At 37.7% G+C, this 18,709-nt stretch overlaps 1 pseudogene across 1 annotated transcript in view; it reads left to right on the forward strand.

Moving 5' to 3' along the window:
- The first annotated feature begins 413 nt into the window (after positions 1 to 413).
- LOC145668199 (ubiquitin-like modifier-activating enzyme 1 pseudogene) overlaps positions 414 to 18,709 on the forward strand; it is a 107,716-nt pseudogene continuing 89,420 nt past the window's right edge. Inside the window, exons 1-2 of the transcript XR_014127984.1 lie at positions 414 to 508; positions 8,611 to 8,774. The product of XR_014127984.1 is annotated as a ubiquitin-like modifier-activating enzyme 1 pseudogene, transcript variant X2 (transcript). The remainder of the gene's footprint in view (positions 509 to 8,610; positions 8,775 to 18,709) is intronic.

Raw genomic sequence — 18,709 nt, forward strand, 5'->3', positions numbered from 1 at the left:
AAGTTGGAGGTGTGAAATTCGATATATAAACTCATAATCAGAAATGAATAAAACATGTATTGAAGCGTTCTTGACAATTCCGCTTCTAAAGGGAAAACATGGACAATTTTTACAATATTCAAATTTCCCGTTTTATACTCATTAAATCTTAGTTTTCCCATGTGAAGAATGGGTATTTCTATTTGTTCTATTATAAGCTTTAGTAAACATGTTTAAATAAATATTTAACAGTCCAACTCCATTTGTGTGGGCCCGGAAGAAATTTGGGGAAAGCGAGTCCCACTTGCCTTCCCGGCACTCTGTGAACTAGCACTTAGCTTTGCACCTGAAAATATAAAACATCAGTTGAAGTTATGAAAAGAAAGAAAATTCTTAGTGATTTATTATCCTATATTCTGTGACATTTAGAGTGGAAAAAGTAATAAATAATCTTTGGAAAAAGTACGTTGACAAAAGTGTTAAACGAACCATCATTGTCACCCAAAGAAACAAGTAGCACTAAATCTGGGTAAGTAATGTTATGTTAAAAGTAATCATCATTTTAAATACATTTTAATTAAATTAATATTAAATACTAATAACTAGGTAATAGAAATAGATTGTGTTATGAAGTTAGCAAGTAAAGAAAATGCGTAGACTGTTAGGCCCGGTTACTATTATAATGGTACGATGAAGTAATTTCTCACTCTTTCACATTAACGATCAGTGTGAGTTCCATAAGTAGCAAATGTTAAAGAATAAACCAGAGCAGGATTTTTCAAGAAGTTATGCAAAACAAAAATTTTCTCAGTTTCTACGTCCCACGATTATGTCTTGTAGGCTGAACGATAGTGATTATGAGAATGAATGAAAATGGTAGAATGAAGAAAGTGAGAGGAAACGGGAGAATTCTGAATAAACCCACGCACACGGTATTAGTCGTCGATAAACTCCATTGGCACGTGTTGGGATCGAACCAGTAACATTATCAGATAATAAGCAAATAACACATGCCTAAAACTTACAGCTAAGTTATCTACTGTAGAATGTTTTATGCACCCAAGTAGTGGCACGCTAGCTTTTGAGATTTTGCTTTTTGTGCGTCCTTATCCAACACCAGGGTTATGATGGATGACACATACTAGTAATGTAAGTTCCGAAACACGACCACGGTTTGAATTCGGTACAGTTGGTGGAAATACAGACCACAATGCAAGATCAATCCTCACAAAGTAGATCGTTTCCAACCTCAGTATTTCATCTCCGGAAGAGCTGGATTACACGACCATGCTATTGATCCTGGCACACGCTCGCTTTTAATTCATATAGTAGGAGTCCACATGGAGTGAGGGCCATAACTAAAAATATCACTTTGATATAGAGAAAAAGAACAATGAAATACTTAAAATATGGTAAGAAAGGCCTTTAAAAATCGAATCTTTTTTTTTTTAACTTATAATCAAAGTTGATTCATGTTGTATTGAGAATAGTAGATATTCTTTGTTGGGACATGTGTGGAGAATTTAAAGGCAGTATTAATTAGGAGGTTAGTTTTCGCAGATGTGATTGGAACGTTTTTGAACATTCCATTGGTTTGTTGATGTTTACTCTGGAGCGTTTAAATTCAAAATTACTCTTTTGCAACATCCTCGTTTACGTGTATGTCTACAGTCGCAAATGCGCCTATCCCTATGAACGCATATTTGCGCTATCGCGCGGCCCCATCAGCCATGCACCTACGCTACTAGGTTAGATGCATTTTTTTTTTTTTTTTTTTTTTTAGCAACCTAGCACATTTCGGTTGGTGAGTTTTGCGCTATAGTTCTTGCGTTATATTTCTTGACGTTGCTTATATACCCATGACGATTAAGGCCTATAGTTAATTTGTACCAATGGCATTCAGGAATGTAACTTCCCCCACTAGAAATAATTTATAAGTTATTTGGAGTAAAAGTGCATTTCCTTATCAAAGAAGAATATAAATTTTTAATTAATGTGTGGCTGATATTTGTAGAAATTAACTAGTAATTTGGGCACTACAGTTTAAATGACTGCGAGCAACCCCAGAATTTAGTCATAAAATAATATACCTCTTTTGAAAAAAATACCCCCTTTGAAATTTGATATGAGTACACTAAGGCTGGCTGAAAAAACAGTAAATTTTCGAATATTAAATTCTAATAGTGCGGAAAAGTTACATATTTGCATGGTAATAAAAAGAATAATATTGAAAAAAACTATATCTTATCTTCACGCAAAGGCCTAAAACTAGTAAATTTCTGCGAAACATTGATTTGTTAACAGCTTCATTAACAGATGCATTCTTATATGAACTCTCTTGACACCGCAAGCCACTACATTGACAAAATAGTAAGTCCTTTGATACAGTAAGCCATTATATTGGCGTATACAGAAGGCCCGATGTGAGATGCGACTGGCCGGTTGGGAAATGGAGTTTTTGGTTCGTTTGGGTGTCGAATATCTCTTCACACATAGTAATAAAAATTTATACTAATAATACTAATAGCATTAGTATTATTACTATTAGTATTAGCAATAAAAATTATAGTAACAATACTATTTCGTTCTAACACCTAAACCAAACAGATTTCGCATTGGGAAGGTTGTAGCTACATTTCAAATAAAATTATTTACAAACCAAATTGAAAACGGGGGTGTTTTGTGGGTGGTTCCCCAAAAACATCCTTTTTTCTAGAATTTTCAGCTTTTGCCCACGTGCCCCCCTGAATTTGAAAAATATATCATGAATGCCACAAACAATTAAACTAGATACCCTAGACAACAAAATACTTTTTTATTTCATGTCTCTATGGACAATAGAAGTGATGCTATACGCTTTTGTTTCATACACTATAGACTATTAAAAATCATTTAAATGGCCCGCGGAATCGCGAAGCATACTAGGTGTTGGCGGCGGTGTCAGGAGGGTTAAAAATATATTGTAATATACCATGTGCTCCTGTCTGTAAACATCGACCACATGTAGGCCTATTTACGTTGGAGAACTACACTTCACGTTGGATTACTACAAGAAGCAGACTAAGGACCACCAGCGCCACCTACAAGTCACGTGATGATATGGGAGCAGCAGCGTCACCGCCGCCTGGAGTGCCTATATAAGGAAGAAGCTCCTACGGACATTCTGCGATTGGTCTCCCCTCCCTAATATGCCTAGAGCTCTAGGCGATACCCAACCTCAAAGTCTCTAGTCTGTTGCGGGACTCTAGGCTTCCTTTCCACCTGGCTTAACTTGCTCGGAGCTATGTCGGGATCCCAACCTCACAAGAAAAGGTCACGTGTGGTTGAATTGAGTTGCTGCCCGAGACATGCGATAGAGTAGTGCTAAGCATAGTTCAAACAATTTAGAACAAGACGCAAAATTTCCGGTCGCCAGGTCGAATTGGCAACTAGAAATTTACAGCTGGTGACCAATGATCAGTTGGAATGGTTTTTGCCTAAACTCATAGTGCTAGGTAGTTCCTGTTTCGAATTGTCACTGAGTGAGAGTAAACACGGAATATGAAGTCTCCACAACGGACGAGGAAAGTAAGGTCTTCACAATGTTGCAATTCGTTCCTCCTTTCCCCTAAAGTTACATGCGATTTTCTTTAAAATTCCTTAAATTTTGTACAAAGTAACCCCGTCTTACGGTATTACAAAATTGACATGAAAATATCTATCATAACTATCTACAGCTATCCAATGGTGATGGAACACATAATTCCTTCTTGTCCATTATAAAGCTTATCAAGAACTTACCAGAATATGTAAGGCTGTAAAGTTAACCTCCTGTATTGTTGCTAAAATTAGATAATGGAGATTGGCGTGGATGGCAGAGTGAGGTAAATTTAAAATTCTGAAATTATAAAATCAAATCTGATTTATGGTTATGAAGCAGAAGAACGTGGGGAATTGAGCGCAGCTAAGAATGACACAAAATTTTAAAGCGATTTGGTGACGTATGAGACTCAAAATTTCATTAACACATTTAGAGATTCCTCCTATTTGTACGAAGAGCGAGAAGGCTTTTGCAATAAAATTAGGACAAAAAAATATTGAAGGAAACCTTAGCTCGCATTTGTATATGCGGGTGATATCTTGAAAAGCTCTGACTACGTTGTCAGCTTTCTTTGCCGTTAAGAACGAAAATTTCATAAGATAGCACTTACATTCGTTTTTTACTTTAAGTCTTCAGTTTCTTTTATACTTCTCAAATTTGTATAAATATTCTACTATATTCTACTATCTACAGTGTTCTACTATCTACTGCTATTCAAAAATATTCTACTATCTACAGTGAGTATTAGGCCCTGTGAGGAAATAACTGCGCGCTGGGACGGATCTAGGGGGTGATCGGGGCGATCGCCTCCCCTCCAGAAGAGGAAATTTTCTTATTTTATATATAAATGAAACCCATCCCAGAGTTTGGAGCTCTTAAAATTAGCTCTAAGTAGCAGTATTACAATCCACCGCCCCCCCGAAGTCAGTCCTGGAACCCGCCCCTGACCCTGCGAAATTATGTTGCACAGAATTACTACGCAACGATTGTAGTACGATTTCCCCTTCAATTATTCGTTAAAGATATGCTAGCAGGCTCATTCCACGTCAAATAACCGAGAAAAAATTCGAAATGTCACCCACCAATTCAGATTTCAATGAACACCTGTAAAAAATTTTCTTCCGAAATCCTAATAGTTTGTGAGAAATACGGGAGCAAAGTTTCAGAATTTCAGGCATTCCGGTCGTTTACGAGGCCATCTAATATTTCGTAGAGCTTAATACAAAAATCTATGTCTCACAAGGGAACCTTCCGAAAATGATAGTTGCAGTGAAAGATGTGGCCTATGCCAATTGAAAGAGCAGTAACAGAGATGAGCATTCCCAAAAAATTAGCTGCCCATAGCAATAGCTTCAAGAAATATAAGGGGTGGAAGTTCGGCAAACAGCAAGGTTAGACAAGCGGGGAAAAGGGCAAATTCCGAAAAAAAAAAAAAAAAGGCCAGGGCAAAATACAATGCTGACAGGTGATGTATAGAAAGAGACTTGCCACAATAGGGAACAAATGAAGGCCACCAGTGGGGTTAACAGTGTTGCCAACTGCAATAAAATGTACATGTTTTGCAAAGAGCACTAAATGATGGTAGTGCAACATTCAGTGTCATCCTGTCATGTGGAACATAAGATATGACTTGTATAATCAGTGGTACAATCTAAAAAATAAAATAAAAAAACAGAAGTATAAAAAATATGGAAAAGACGGAGTTGGGCATAATGATTCTATGATCACGAGCTGTGCATATTAGAATGAACAAAACAAGAAGCACCGACAATGTAGGAAACCGACGTACCTAGAGTCGAAAAGAAAAACGAGTTTCAAAGTTGGCAACACTGGCCGTGAAAATCCAGACAAGTCTAATATAGTTAGGCCACTCGGTTCACAAAAAGAAAATTCCGGCAACAGGCATCACTCGGAATGTATCAATGCTGGAGTGATTGAGGCAATGTCAAGTCGGGGAACATGAAATGGTTGGATTGAGCCAACTACCGATAATAGAAGTAATGAACATTATGACATGGTTGGGTCGTATGTGGGAATATACAGGGTGCCCCACCAAACTTTGTGACCTGAAAGATTTGCGAAACGAACAAAAATGTGACGGATCCAGTTGTGCAGGAATGCACTATGGTCAGGGGTGATAAAAGTCTGTGAGAAGAAAGTGTCCCCAGGATCCCCATCATAGGGCTCCAGGAGCCAACTTCAAACTTTCAAATGGCAATAGAGACCGATTGGTACCTCTCTCGATAAATCATGGAATGTGCAACAACACCTATAGGAAACATTTGCTATATGAAGCATGTTTTTCAAAATGGCCGCCACAAATATATGTTGTGTCTTAACATGGCATCGAAATTGTGATCTCAAATTGCTGCGAAGCGAAAAGAGATGTTGCAAATCCAATTGCACAGGAATGTATTCAATATCGAGGGCCAAGAAAACTTTGTAAGAAGTAAGACCCCCAGGGCCCCATCATAAGGGTCGAGGGATCAACTGCTACATTTCAAATGGGAACAGGGGGCAGATGATACTTCTCTGGATAGATACAACACCGCCTATAAGAAACATTTGCTATATGAAGCACGGGTTTCAAAACGGCCGCCAAAAATGCACGTTGCTCTTGTCACCGAACAGATATTTTTGGCGGCCATTTTGAAATTACATATAGTAAATATTTCTGATATGCGTTGTTGCATATTCCAAGATTTATCGAAAGAAATATAACTCGACCGATGGTGCTATTTGAAATTTTGAAGTTGGCCCCTGGGACCCTATGATGGGGAACTTGGGGGTACTTGCGTCTCACAGAAGTTTGTCGCCGCTGACATGGGTACATTCCTGCACAACTGGATGTGTCACATGTTTTTCGCTTTGAAACTATTTCAGTTGCAGAGTTAGGTGAGACACTCTGGATATATCATATAGGGGTTGATAGTACTGCAAGCAGCAACACACAGCAGATCAAGCCTTTGATTATGTTTGCTCTCTACAGGTGTGGATATGTGATAGAAAGACCACCAAAGGTTCCGACACCTCTAGAGTACTGTTTCGTGACATTCACAGGCGATCATTGTACCATGTGTGGCAGATTGGTAGTATTCCGCTGTGCTCACTGCAAATGTATCTTCTGTTTGGACCATTGTCTCATCGAACAATTGCACGTACAATGTGAACGAGCATGTACAAATGATGCGAAGGCTAATGCCTGTTGCCGGAAGTTTCTTTTTGTGAAGCGAGCGGCCTGACTATATTAGAATTGTTTGGATTTTCATGGCCAGTGTTGCCAACTTTGGAACTCGTTTTTCTTTTCGACTCTAGGTACGTCGGTTTCCTGCATAGTTGGTGCTTTCTTGTTTTGTTCATTCTAATATGCACAGCTCGTGATCATATGTGGCGCATTATGGCCAACTTCGTCTTTTCCGTATTTTTCGTACTTCTGTTTTTTATTCTCTTTTGTTAGATTGTACCACTGATTACACACGTCATATCTTATGTTCTACATGACAGATTGACACTGAATATTGCACTCACTTCATATAGTGCTCTTTGTAAAACATGTACTTTTCATTGCAGTTGGCAACACTGTTAACCCCACTGGTGGCCTTCATTTGTTCCCTATTGTGGCAAGTCTCTTTCTATACATCACCTGTCAGCATTGTATTTTGCCTTTTTTTTTTTTTTTTTTTTTTTGCGGAGTTTGCCCTTTTCCCTTTTGTCCAACCTTGCTGTTTCCCGAACTTCCACCCCTTATATTTCTTGAACCTATCGCAATGGGCAGCTAATTTTTTGGGAATGAATATCTCTGTTACTGCTCTTTCAATTGGCATAGGCCACATCTTTTACTGCAACTATCATTTTCGGAAGGTTCCCTTGTCAGTATCAATGCAATGTATCACTTGGAAATTTCTATCGGAAGTTTATGTATGCTCTATTTTTGTAGAGCTAATAAAAAAACACCATCAAGATTGCTGTACATTAAAGGTGAAAAATGCACCCTTGCACTTGAAAATAGTTATTTTTGTGTAAATTTCTAATTTTACGTAATGCGCATTAGTGCTGTCAGGCGGACCAATTACCTTGCCGCTTTTTTTTTTTTTTAACTAAAATTAATACGTAAAATTAGAAATTTACACAAAAAATAATTATTTTGAAGTGCAAGAGTGCATTTTTCACCTTTAATGCACAGCAATCTTGATTGTGTTTCTTTAATTAGCTCTACAGACTTACATAAACTTCGGGCAGAAATTTTCAAGTGATACTTTGCGTAGATACTGAGATATGAGTTTTTGTATTAAGCTCTACGAAATATTAGATGGCCTCGAGAACGACCGGGATGCCTGAAATTCTGAAACTTTGATCTCGTATTTCTCAAAAACTATTAGGATTTCGGAAGAAAATTTTTAGAGGTCTACATACCTTAGTAGTGTTAACAAGTACATGAAGTTTCATCAAAATCTGAATTGGTGGATGACATCATGGCCTGGGTGATTTGACGTGGAATGAGCACGTATTAACAGATATCTTGAAAATTTGACAGGAAACAAATAATATCAATCTTTAATATGTGAGTTTTAATTCATTAGCAACCTTATACAATAAAAGTTTAAATGTTTACGTCTGTCTTTTAAATTTTCTCACCGAAAAATCAGATTTTGCCGAAATCGTCCTCTCACACGACAAATAAAACCCAAATAGCTTGATTCTATTGGGAATTATCGGTCCTATTATAATCAGCAGCACATGTTTCCACGTTGCCGTATTTTCCACTTCTGTAGTAAGCTTTTACGCAGTATTCCCTCTGTGTGGTATTCCCCTAAGTTCGCCTACAATGTGATCAGGGACGTAACTAAAGGCAGTATTTAGTTCAAATAGTTAAAAAATATAATTAGTAGCAGTAGTATTATACTTTCTTTATTCTATCAAAAAATAAATTAACTCCCTTGCCATTTTTCACGTGGTCCTATTCATATTAAACAATATCTCTTGTCACTTTTTTTTAAAGTTCCAGTGCACTCGAATACAATTTGTTTAACGTGCAACGTTTATGTTTTCAGGTTAAATGAAATAGATTAAAAATACAAATACAATAACCAATTACAGTTGTTGGGATGAAGATAAAGGGAACGAAGGAAGAACGTCCAGAAAAGCCATAGAAGCTATGATCCTACCACTAAGCTAATTCGATTTTGGGCCGAACTACAGATCGTTTTCAATAAAGGTAAGTGCTCTATCACTGAACATTTGTTAAAGCTTATTTATCACAATTTGAAACTTTTAGTATTACAAGGATGAATCATTAACCTTGCAGTACTGGTACACAACATGCCTGTATTTATCACAGTAAAATGAAATCAGGTTAACATTCAAAGCATAGTCCCTCGTGTTAGACTGTCTGCAACCACCTTACTACCACGTCGATTCGATATCACTTCTTGTCTTCAGAGGTAAAGAAGTCTTTCACTGCTGTTTCCATCAATTATGATTTTAGAATGAACGCCATGAACAGAAACAAGTTGTTATCCGAACGGGCAAGATTAGGACTACATGCCGAGTGTGATATCAGTTTAACGTCATCAATTTCCTCCATTTTGTCGCATTTTCGAACCAAATGGGCTTTAATGTTATCCGGTTGGAGCAGGGAACGTTTTTGGTTCATCAACGCAGCATATTTTTAGCGTAATGCAACACACATTTGTTCTAACTGTTCGGAATAAAGATCAGCATCGATGGTACGGCCGTTAGGAGTTGGGCTTTGACCAACCAATGTTTCTGCACATTCAGATTTTGGAAAATCATCTTTTCGTCATTTGTTATTGTTACTGTATGATTTCGAACTCAAACAATCTTTCAGGAAACGCACGTCAGGTGGATTTTGCAGTAGTTGTTGGCACACATCTCCTCTCTTCTGGGGCTGTGCTGATGTGGCAGCTTCTGATGGTTTTCCCGAGTTCATCAAGGTGATGCACTAAAGTGGACTGGGAAATTAACGGTCGGTTTGACAATTGTCTTGTGCTAGTGGATGAATTTTCCAAAATTGCATGTTGTGTGATCTCAGGAATTTGTTACCCTGGAGTCTCCGGATCTTGACTGATCTTTGACTTTTTACAACCTGCATGAAATTACTAGTAACAAGAGTTACTGTCGTGGAGTTCTCTGCACCATTCCCTTTCATGTTACAAATGTTTTAGCTTGCAGCAGCAGCGTTATGGCCGAGTTAAAAATTATACAGTAACATTTCACATATCTGGCGTCGTTGAGCAATCATTGCCACTGCCATGACCACTTTTCCTTGTTATGGTCGATCAGGACGTATGCATACGCCTGTATTTGCATTATGGAAATATTGCAAGATTTGTGACTCATCCTTATACTTTTTTAAAAGTTCTTCTCCCATTTTCTATCAGATAGCAGTATAATGGAATCATAAAACTAACAAACATAAACTAACTCCCTGCTTAGTTAGAGACGGAAGTTGACAATGAAAGTCGAAAAACACGTCAGGTTGGAAAGGACAACGTACAAAAAGCATTGCATTTCCTCGTCTGTCCGATTTGGGTGATTTTTGAATAGCTGAGGACCCCCTGGTTGTGTTCACATGGGGCCAACTCTCTGTGACCAACCTTGTGATCTCCAGAGGTCACCAAAGGTAACACCGTACAAACAGCATTGCATTTCCTCATTTGTCCGACTTGGGAGATTTTTGGATATGTTTTAGCTGAGGACCTCCCGAGAAATTATTTATATGGGGCCAATTCCCTATAACTAACCCTGTGCTCTCCAGAGATCACCAAAGGCCACACTGGTTCAAACTTGGCCACATTGGTTACACTGGGCTACGGAATAATAAGGATATTCCACGTAAGGGTGTGACTTTTGGTGATCTCTTGAGGTCACAGGGTTGGTCATAAGGAGTTGGCCCCATATAAACAATTGACCGGGGAGTCCTCAGCTACATTATATCCAAAAATCTCCCAAATCGGACAGTCGAGAAAATGCAATGGTTTTTGTACGGTGTGACGTTTGATGACCTCTGGAGGAAACAGGGTTGGTAATAGGGAATTGGCCCCTTATAAACAATTGATCAGGAGGTCCTCAGCTACAACATATCCAAAAATCACCCAGATCGGATAGACGAAGAAATGCAATGCGTTTTGTACGGTGTCCTTTTGTTCTTGGTCAAAGACTGAAAAAAGTAGTTTGAAAGGAACTGAGAATAGAAATACCGGTATTTGTCTTATATTTTTCAGTTCTCTTCAAATAAAAACGATAAGTTTGTTTTACGAGCCACATAGCCAAAACACTGATTCCGGGGTTGTGACTATTTTTGTGGAGGATAACTTTTTTTCAATAAATATCAACAAAAAACTTAAAGTTTGAAGATTGCAGATGGTCGCAGAGGTAATTAGCCTTGCTAGCTACAGGCCTGAGTTCCACTGTCCTGAATTTCTTGTTATAAACTTCTATTATAAAGCATTAAACTAGATCCAGTTTCAATCAATAACCTATTCACATCAAACTTTTAATCCAGTTCTAAATGCTTTGTAATCGTATAATAAGACCATACTTTATATGAAAATGAGGGAGGAAAATAATGGAATCTATAAACCTCAAAACGTATTCTGTATTTGAAGTAACTTGCACTTTTTACCACCCATATATTCCTGTGAAAGTATTCAAGAAATCCATCCAGTTATTCTAGAATGATTTCTTTAAGATAAGTTAGAAGTCAAGTATGTGAAAGTACCAAAAAAATTCATATGTTTCGCTGTTTGTATTTGTATTTGTGCAATTAAAAGTGGAACATTCCTCTCAGTTGACCCTTAAAAGATTCTTCTGATTATAGACTGGAGAGGGTATGACTTTTATTTTATAGCTGCTGGATAATTATTATTCGTTGAAATGAAATGTAATTTTAGTTTTTCGTGCACAGATATGCATTTTGGCCTAAAAGAGGCGTATGATTAGTAAAAGTGAATGGTTACGAGCGCTGTTGTGGACTCTGATTACTATTGGGAGTCCCAGTCAGTAGGAAGGTTGGCGTGGGTGTCCTTTTTCAAAATGGGGGCGCGGTGGCTCAGTGGTAGAGCGTTCACCTCTGGTGCTTCGGGTCCCGGGTTCGATCCCAGCCCCCGCCAAGTGAATTTTGTGGTGGACAAACACCGTGTGCGTGGGTTTTCTCGGGGTTCTCCCGTTTCCTCCCACTTTCTTCATTCCACCATTTCATTCATTCCTCATCATCACCGTCTCCTTTAGCCTCATCGGCATAACCGTGGGACGTAAAACTCAAAGATTTCATTTCATTTCATTTTTTTCCTTTTTCAAAATAACATCCTTCACACTCTATACGCTTTTCCAACGACTCTTAGCTTCTTAAACACACGTTGCAGACCATATTCTGAAAGTTAATGTAAGGTAGTGGATGTGGCAACTTTTACTTCCTGGTCCGTGCTAAACTTCCTTTCACGTAAGGACTTAAGTCTTTGTGGAAGCTTAGAAATCACAGATGGGCTACATGGAGGATGGCTTAGAAACTGCCCACCAATCTTTTCCTGAGTTTCCGTAAACTTATACCATATCATATTCATCTGTCGTTGAAATACATGCTGCAGTTCGGCTTTTATAGCGATCAATTAAAGGAAAATTGAGTGGTGGCTTTACTATCCTTTGGAACCCACCGGAAACAAAAAATACAGGAAGTACTGTCGGAAATATGTCATGATTGACATATCTATTGCTCCAGAAAACTGTAGGTCAAAATTAACACTTTCTATTGTTACTGCCTTGATTGAAAAATGAATGTAATTACAGAACCAATATCACCGGGAGAGCAGGGTAATTACGTTACGATAAGTCTGTTTATTTGGTTCAAATTAAGAGCATGGGGTGACTTTTTAGAAGGAGAATTTACACTGGAAGTGTAATAATTCATGAAGGAAGAAGAATGCTTAAGGAACTTACTTATGTAGGTGCCAAACATGTACGTAAGTATTTGTATCCGTATAGTCATTGCAAAAAGCGTTCATCCCTGTACTTCGGCACCCTACCCTTCAATGTTACTGCTATACCTCAGCTCATTATCACTCTCTCCTGCACGCATGCTACCCGCTGCATCGCGAATCAAATTTCTTTGTGTTAGTTACCTAACAAAAGTAAGCAGTACACACTAAAATAATACACTGCTATCTAAAAGTATATATAGTACATGGGATGACTGAAAAGTTCTCGGACTACCCAATAAAGGTTGTCAGTAGCTCAAATATTTATAGTTATTTTTCGACATAGTCCCCTTTTAGGGCCACACACTTTTTGCACCAGTGCTGCAAGACCATTATATCCTCCTTGAAGGTTTCTTCCTGCATGTGAAAAAAGCTCATCACCGCAGCCATGACGTCATCATTTGATGCAAAGTGGGTACCTACTAGATGTTTTTTAAGGTCAGAGGAAAGATGAAAGTTGAGGGAGCCAAATCGGAGAAATAAGGCTGTGCCGATCCAGCTAGAAGCTACAGGACTCGATAGGAGATATCACAATGATTGGTGTGTACGAGGGTGCATTTTCATGATGAAAGAGAACGCTTTTGTCAACATTCCTGGGCGCTTCAATCTGATTGCATCCCTTAAACGTTTCAGTTGAGCAGCATAATTTGCTCCGTTCAGTGTTTCACCTTTCTTGAGGTACTCAGCCAGAATAATGCCCCGCTAATAATAATAATAATAAAAAAAAAAAAAAAAAACAGAAACCACCTCTTCAGCAGATGGGATTGATTTCAACTTTTCTTCTTGGAGTAAGGGAGGAGTGGTGTTTCCACTTTTTAACCCACCGTCGCAGCCGCTGCGGAGTCACACTCCGCGGATGGAGAAATTTTAGTTTTCTTAGAACTCTTAAAAGAGTTTCTGCTGAAAAATATAAATGCGCAATTGTCAAAAACGTTGCAAAGAAAATATGAAACAGTTTAATATCGCTTCAAAACAAAATACACATTAAAATTAAGATATAGGCCTATAAATAAATATTGCGGAGTGATACTCTGCGCGCGTGCCTTGATGTTACAATTGACCACGCTTGCTATGGAGGGTTAACAGTAGAATAGAAAGGAGCATCCTCCCCTAATGTTTTTGTCATGACATTGTGAATCTCCTGTGTACGCATGCCCTTTTTTAGTAGATACTGGATGACTGCACGTTTGATCGCTTTATCCATTTTTCAAAATGTTGTCATCTTGGCAACTTCAATCTTCAATATCTGAAACAAACAAAAAGATGTTAATGTGAAATTTGGTATTAAGCTAGCAAAGATACATACTATTAGTTGCTAAAAGAATATTTAGCTAGGATAAATATTTCATGGGTAGGCCGAGAACTTTTCAGTCTTCCCAAATATAATAAGGAAAACATACATACGAATATATAGAAGGTCTGAGAACAGTGGATATTGCTATCAATGTAACAGTGTATAACAACCTCGCACTCAGGCACACGTGCTTTTTGAAGGATATATATAAATGTGTGCACTGGCCTGAAAGCGCAGCAAACCTCATTTGAGATAGTGCTTGTGTGAAGTACTGTGATGTGAGTGAGTACTATTGTCTGAAACGTGCCAACGCAATTTGGATCCTGTATTGAAGGATATGATAAGCGACCAATTGGAAATTGTTCGAATATAGACAGAGGTCTCTCGGGTGCTGAATGTAATGCAAAATGTCACCTCAGAAATGTACCACAGGTTTCAAACCGTTTAAGACGTCCGATACGGGATCCATACGAAGATGTTTGACACCCATACTAATTAGCAAGTCTGATACGGGTCATAGCCAGTAACGACACTAGCGCCCCCTGAAAGCTACTTCTGCCCCCCCTGACAGCCCCCTCACATTCAGCAAACTTAAAACATTTGAAATATGGCATTTTATACGTTCATATCAAAGCCAATTTCATTGTCAAATTGTATTGTCCATGCATTTACTATGCGCCGGATTATCGCTCAGTCTTTATTCTTTGAGCGTCTGGATTTACACGTATGTTACTGCTTTCTAATTTAGCCCTTTTTCTGGTAAATTTTAGTTATAGTTCTTACTTGGAATTTTATTTAATAGACACTCTTTTCTGGAGAAGCGGCTACATTGTAGATCCGATTCAACTCAAAACAGCGCTTTCATTGTGCCTAACAAACAACAATACTAGAGTTGGTCGACTTGTTTTCTTCGTATTGGATTAACTTTGATTAGAAACAAAAGAAAGGTAAAACCATTAATTATATTATGCACATACCTACATTAAATAACTCGTGAGATTTATCCAGATTTGTCCAGATTTGAAGTTTTCGGTTACACATTTGGTTTATTTAAATGTTCTATATTTTTCTTTCTGAAACACTATTCTCGACATTCACTATTCATAGGATGGGGTTGTAACAGCTTAATTTGTGAATATCAGAGTTTAATTTTTGGAGGATTTGTTTTCTCTTAATGCAAATACTACTACTACTACTACTACTACTACTACTACTACTACTACTACTACTACTACTACTACTACTACTAATAATAATAATAATAATAATAATAATAATAATAAATGTATGAGACTAAACTGATTAGTTCCAAATAAAATTTATTGTCAGAGTGCTGATCTTTAATTGATAATTGATATGTATTATCTGTCAGGAAAGTAAATGTACACCTATTTTTCGAGTCTGGCATTCCTGCGCTCCATCCGTGGAGAGTATGAGAATTAAATCAGTCAAATATTTACTGAGGGGCAAAAAGAAAAGTTTAATCTGAATAAGACATTGCAGAGGGGCACAAGCTGTGAATACGAATAGTGCATAGTGTAAATAAAGGACGACACCGAAAGAGAAAGCCAGAAACAGCTGTTAAACTTAGAAAAAAGAGTAAAAATTGTCGAAGTGGGAACATAATACACAAATACAACAAATACGCCGACAACTAAACGTTCACCATGCCATAATCTTGGTGTAGTGGTTAAGGTGCTGGCTTACAAAAGCAAAGGTCGTCAGTTCGAATCCCCGTCAAGGACATAATACATACAGCTCATGAGAGGGCAAAAGAGGTCGTATTTAGTTTTTCGTAGCAATTATTATTGGTAATGTTTAGTACTGATAATACTTTTTGTCTTTGCGTATTGCTTTTATGCTTTTCTTCATTTCGAAAGAGAAGAATATCCGAACAAATGCCACCAAAATTTCTCTTATTTTCAATGTAAACGCCATTTGCGATTAGCGAAGAATAAAAATTGAACGTTCAGAAGTAGGTGCAAAAAGTAAAAAGAAAAACATGGAAATGGACCATACTCATGGTTACTAAAAATACAATTTCTACATGCCTTACACCTCCCGACCACATTTCTACGTTAGCAAGTAAGAGGCTTGTGTTTAGGTTAGGCTGGTCAATACGTTTTGCAAAGGGGCCCGGTTTAGCTCTGACGCACCACAGGTGCGAGAAGGGAGCAAAACACTTTTTCTCTGTCCCTCTGTGTGTCTACTTATCTATCTATCTGTATATATATAACGCTCTTTGTGAATACCATAACCACCCTAATTTTCAGCGGATTGAGACGAAACTTGCCACAAACATTAATTGTTGAAATATCTTGATGCGTTCGTTAACCAGAATCATCAGATGAAAATGTTCAAAATGGCGGCCCTTCATACTCTTAAAAAGTTCCAAGGGAACCAAATTTCGCTCATAAATAGATATTCAGAAAGTTTGAATAACTTTTCTTCTTTTACTGAAATATTTGTGTGCAGGGACTTATCCTCTTTTATTGAAATATTGGACCCGATTAATCGCCTAAAGAAGGTTTACGACCTTTCGCTACGGTCAGGCTTTTTTTTTTTTTGCAGGAGGGGGTTATTTTCGTATCGGAACAAGATGATTGTTAGTGATGATATGAAATTACACATTGAAAGTGAAATAACTTGTGAAACGTGGTATTTGAAAGAATAATATAATAAACGTGCTTTCCTCTAACACAGAGAACTGTAAATCATGTATTTCGATTTGAGTTGAGTTGATTTTGAGTTTAACATCCCGTTCAGCAGCGAGGCTATGTGAGACGTGGACCTACTGATTAACGTGGAATCCGAGCCACATGAGCTCCCGCCGGGAATCGAACCGGGGCTTCATGTATTTTGAGTTCGGGAGCGTGAATAACGAGGAGTGTTATATGATTTGCTTTTTAGTAACACATTGCAATGCATATAAAGGTAGGCAACATTAGTGGTAAGTAAAACAACAACAACAATAATAATAATAATAATAATAATAATAATAATAATAATAATAATAATAATAATAATAATAATAAGTGTTGTTTGTGGCAAGACAATATCTTCCTCAATTCTTCTTCAAACGCAATGATTGTAACGTCATATCTCCCTTACAAACAAAATATTAGCAATTTATATCGAGGGAACGGGAAATTGTATAGTGATGGGAGCAACGTTGGACAGTATGCACTCATAGTACTCAGAAAAATAAGCGATTTCAATGGAAAATGAACGAAGAGTCATTGTCATGGGTAGACATGGAGCCACGGCAGAGCCCTCTTTAGGCAAAATGTCGTTAACTTATATCGAGAGAACAGGAGGTGATAGTGGGATGGGATCAACGTTGGACACCGTGGACCCATAAGGCGCATCGAAAAACTTAGGGGGCGGACGCCAGCCAGCCGTACTTATTTCCACATAATAATATAAAATTATATTGTCGAAATACTCACACGAGTTAGCTACTAACATTTCATATTATTATTATTATTATTATTATTATTATTATTATTATTATTATTATTATTATTATTATTATTATTATTATTTTTATTATTATTATCATCGACAGCGTCTTTTCATTACGTGAGCATGTTTGACATGAAACCAAAGAGAAGATCCATCATTCGTAGAAAGAATAAGAATAGCCAGTTACTTTAACTGTGAACGACGGCGAAAAATACGGAAAAATACTTTCTCTCAAATGGATGAAAAATCAAGCCGAGATAGATTCGAACTCGCATGGACGGCGCAAAAAGCCAGTGCTTTAACCACTTTTTTTTAACTGACTCACCGAACGTGTTTCAGTAACTTACTTATTGCTAATTATACTTGCTTCACTCGTTTAACTTGCTTTTTCTAATAACTTATAACGACAGGGACACGAACACAGAAACATTGAGAACAGTTAAAAATCATAGATTCTCTCCCGCGGGAATCGAGCCCGGGATACCATACACCAACGGTGCACGTGCTAGCCACTAGACCAGCAGGGAGGGTACGCTCACACCCTGTGTCGTTAGGGATTACGATCACTGTATTGCCAGCTATCACTTCTGTGGGTTGTATACTATGATCACATGTTCTTTGCTGGAAGAGTTAAACCTACATTCTATGTAAGACATGAGGTATTTAGACCTACATGCTCTTCATATGATGTAATAAAAGGGTCATGCTGGGAATAAGAAAAAGAACATTCCTTGGATAAAATGGAAACTATTGGCATCAGAAATATTTACGAGGCATGCGCAGTAGTATATTTCAGAATAGTTACTGTTCAGTAAATGAAGAAAGGGGTATAAAAAAGCAAATATGTCGCGTCAACGAAATTGACCAGTGTTGAAAGAGGCGGAAGTAGATGTGTAGTAATACAACAACTTGGCTAAATTGATAATTGGTTCTTTATTCTGTAGTAGATCGTATCACAACTTTACGGGAGAGCAGAGAAAGACTTACTGACGCTATCATATAGTAAGCTTTAGTAACACGATCATATAGACACAAATGGATGTAACTGTGAGTACTACAACTTGGATTTAACGAAAGCCGTTTAGATATTCAGTGGTTTGCAGGGTTGTATAAGACACAATACAATCCTTCATACCTCAGCGTCCAGTAGCTAGATACATGCAATTTCTGGTTAGATACTGAAACTGCTGTCGGATTTTAATACATGACGTATTGCAGGATACAAAATGCTTTGCATTACTTGTTTGTTTGTAGACAGCTACTAGCTTAGTGTTCTGAAAGGTTGTGTATAAACTAGAGATAGCCAATTCCGGAATTATTACTTTCCGGACTCCCGAAAGTAAAACCGAACAAATTCCGGAATTCGGAAAATTCCGATTTTGGAATAATTCCGGAATT

This window comes from Thermobia domestica, chromosome 13 (assembly GCF_964235325.1).
Source record: "Thermobia domestica chromosome 13, izTheDome1.hap1.1, whole genome shotgun sequence".
Classification (NCBI taxonomy): domain Eukaryota; kingdom Metazoa; phylum Arthropoda; class Insecta; order Zygentoma; family Lepismatidae; genus Thermobia; species Thermobia domestica.